Below are 4,330 nucleotides of genomic sequence, written 5' to 3'. Positions count from 1 at the left end.
ATTAATAATTGTATTAATTGATAATTAAAAATTAATAATTGTATTAATTGTATTATAGTACAGCAAAGATTCCCAGGATTGACTTACTTATGATCAAATTAATTAGAGACCATTTTGCAAGTGCCGCAAGAATAAAAGAAAATCTGGATATAATTAACCCTTTTTGCTTTCTCCTGAGGAAGCTTTGCATTGGTGACGATTTTCAATTTTTCAAAAGAAGGTTATATGGACTCATTTTCATCTAGAACATATGTTTATTCAATTATGAGCAAATGTCCAGATGTATGTGTGTGTGTATGTCACAAAAATTGTGTACAAATTTTCTCATACAAATTTTGATGGATTGTCCTGAAATTTTGCAGGCTTATTGCAGTCATTAATACCTAAAATCTGACACAAGGATTTTTAGAAAAAATTTTTTTTTTGTATTTTTTGAAATAATTCTTTTATTTGTTAGTAGTAAAATAAATGATGGGAAGGTGAAGAATTGAAAAAATTCAATGTATCGTCAAAATTGCGACGTTTCGTTAAATAAGGTTTGCCAACCTCATCAGGCTAAATTTATTTAAACAGAAAAACACTTCAATATTTATAAAAGTTTAAAACAACACTATACACTATACTAAAAATATGTTTAAAGAATATCCTACCAGGTTCGTTAAAACATAAAAATCGCGTTCTAACTCGTCAAAATAAAAAAGATTTCATAGAGAAAAAATATTTTTTTATAAAAATTTCCACATGTATTAAAAAAGAAAAGTTTCTTCATATGAGAGGAAGACATTTCCCAAAAAATTGGGAAAATGCCAAAATTTTGGACAATGAACCAAATTTTATAAAACGACGAATATCTGAAATGATCCATATAAAAACAAATCATTCCACTATTAATAGAAAGGAAGATATTTTCACTCTAAACAGAACTTTTTTCCTCTTCTCAGACGTTTAGACTCTTGTCTATAATGACACAACAATAACACAACTTGCTCCCTCTATGATAAAATTGTATTTACATTCGGTTCATTGACTTTTTCTTTATCTTGATTCTTTTGACTTTCTCGAAATAGCAAATTTTTAATTTATTTCAGTTGACACTGAACTAGTGTGCTCATATGAAGCCCTCATATGAAGAAACTTTTCTTTTTTAATACATGTGGAAATTTTTATAGAAAAATATTTTTTCTCTATGAAATCTTTTTTATTTTGACGAGTTAGAACGCGATTTTTATGTTTTAACGAACCTGGTAGGATATTCTTTAAACATATTTTTAGTATAGTGTATAGTGTTGTTTTAAACCTTTATAAATATTGAAGTGTTTTTCTGTTTAAATAAATTTAGCCTGATGAGGTTGGCAAACCTTAGCCAACGAAACATCGCAATTTTGACGATACATTGAATTTTTTCAATTCTTCACCTTCCCATGATCATTTATTTTACTACTAACAATTAAACTATGGAAGGATTTAACGCTTATCACTCAATTCTTTTATCTGTTAATATTTTTATTAATTATTCTCAAAATTACATTCCTGACAAGAAAACGAATCGAATAAATAAACATGTTTAAAAAAGAGCGTTTGTCTAGTAGTCCGTAGGTTAAATTCCCGGGTGCGTCAGATTTTCTTTTTTTTGGTCAAGATTTAATTTAAAAAAGTAAAAATCGTTAAATAGCAATGTTATTTATTATTTATAATTGAACCTGTTTGTTATTAATAAATAATTAATACGTATATCAAGTTAGCAATACAACTTTACAAAATTAAATTTTCAACCACATGGAAATTATCCGTTAATTAGTAGCCAATTAATTGTGCAAAAATCAATTTTATCGTTTATCGATTTTTTTATTTTTTAGGGGTGCCTCGCTAACTTGACGTCAAGTTAGCAAGGCACCTTTATTACAACAACGATAAAAATTTTTTTTAATAACTAGGGGGGCTTTGCTTTAGTGCCGCTACAGCTCGCTGCCTCAAGCTCGCAGTTAACCTCAAGAAGGCGAGAATCTACTCCCGAAAGGTAAGCAGCAACTCCTCAGGGGCAGCAGCTCACCTTTCGGGAGTAGATGCTCGCTTTTTTGAGGTGACCTGCGAGCCCTGAGCAAGGGGCACTAATTTCGGACATTAAAAGTCAGCAGCCTCCCCAAAAATTCTTTCAGTGTACATACAAGGAGAGATGTCCCAGTTAGTCCCGTGAGGGGAAGTAGCCGTCCCCCACCATACGGCACACCAAGTTGAAACTGAGTCCCGAGCAACCCTCACAGCGGAGATCGCTCGGACCCTTAAACCCTCATTAAGGAAAACTGTTAATGACTTTTTCTATAAAATATAATTTTTTTAAATAGTAACATTTTTTATTTTTCATTAACATATTTAAATTCCTTACTTTCTCACAATTCTATACATACATATGTTGTTTACCAAAAAAAAGTTAAAATTAAAAAAATTAATTATTTTTTCCAGATACATAGAATGAAGTTAACTCTACCAAAAACCATATACCTATTATTAAATAAATATTTACTGTTTCACATAGGTTTTATCTAAATCACTTTAATGATATTTGACCCAATATTTGCAGTATTTGAAGCAAATACCATTTAACTTAATCTTTAAATTTTAACATTGTTTGGTAAACAACATATGTATAAAATCGTGAAAAAGTAAGGAATTTAAATATGTTAATTTAAAAGTTAAAAATGTTACTATTTAAAAATTTATATTTTTCATTATTAATAGAAAAGTCTTTAGCAGTTTTCCTTAATGAGGGTTTAAGGGTCCGAGCGACCCCCGCTATGAAGGTTGCTCGGGACTCAATTCCAAGTAGCCCTCGCAGCGGGGGGCTCTATGTCCCTTCTAACGGCGAACAGACAAACTAAATGCGAACAGACAAAATATATATATGCAAACGGAATACGGACTTTAATATTGTTAATTTACTTTTGGAGTGCTCAATTATACAGCCTTTATTATCATTATTACTAATTGAATTAAAATTATTATAATTTTTTTTATTCAAAGAATACTTATCCTTTGACTGCTCCATTGTTACAATTTTATTATTATTTACATTATTCCAAGGTTCGGTCTTCAAAAAATTATAAGAATTTGTTTTTTCATATTTCAAAAGACGCTTCTAATCACACTCTACAATCGAATGTTTCATATTCGATCTTCTCATCTCTGAAAACTGACATAGACGATTATCTTAAAACATTTTTTAAATACTGCCTCATTTTGTTATTTATGCTTTCGTAATTAACAGTGTTTGGCATAACATTATAAAATAATGATGTTGCAAATGCTATTGCATATACTCCGCATTCAACACTACCCATTGGTTGTTGATCAACAGTAACAAAAACTACTGGTGGCTTAAAAGGATATAATCTACTTAAATAATTCAACTGATCTCCATTCAGACATTTTTCATTAAGACTATCAAAAATATAAATTCTTGTTGTAATAAATTTTACGAGGCCTTATACGGTGTAAACAATTTTATTCATTTTGACGACGTTTCGATATATTGAGTATCCTCTTCAGGTCAAATAATTGAAAATAAAAAACAAACAGTCGTTCAGTCATTTCATCGAAAAAAAAAATAATAATAATAATAAATTAATGGAAACCCTCTTTATGAGGTGTTTCTGTTTTATTTTGTTTTTTCGATGAAATGACTGAACGACTGTTTGTTTTTTATTTTCAATTATTTGACCTGAAGAGGATACTCAATGTATCGAAACGTCGTCAAAATAAATAAAATTGTTTAAACCGCATAAGGCCTCGTAAAATTTATTACAACAAAATAAATGAAAACGGATGTAAAATTTATCAAGGAATATAAATTCTTACTCCATCATAATACGTACAAATCCAATGACCCCTCTTATTATGACCACTAAATAGTATTTAAATATGTTTTTCGTCTACTCCAATAGGTCTAATATATTCAAGCAGATCTTCATTTACAAATAAAGTACTTTGCATTCTAAACATAGAATTTGATTCTCTTTCCAAAATTTTTCCAAATTCATAAATATGATTATCACTTAACATTTTTTTATTATTAAGTATTTCTCTATATTCGCTAGCACTTAAATTAACATGTCCTTCTATGCTCGACATTTTTTAATCAATATTTTCTTCTTAATCTAATTTTAATTCCAATTTGTGGGTTTTGATAATAATAATTACGTTTTCCCAATTTATATTTTCTACATCACAATTTCATAAATTCTTACAAAATCATTGTCTCCTATATCAATAATACAAACCAACCAATATTTAACTCATAAAACAATATTCAAGATTTCAACTAATAAAGTGTATT

Source organism: Leptopilina heterotoma, unplaced genomic scaffold, assembly GCF_015476425.1.
Source record: "Leptopilina heterotoma isolate Lh14 unplaced genomic scaffold, ASM1547642v1 Lhet_462, whole genome shotgun sequence".
NCBI classification, from domain to species: Eukaryota; Metazoa; Arthropoda; class Insecta; order Hymenoptera; family Figitidae; genus Leptopilina; species Leptopilina heterotoma.
This window is presented reverse-complemented; position numbering follows the sequence as displayed.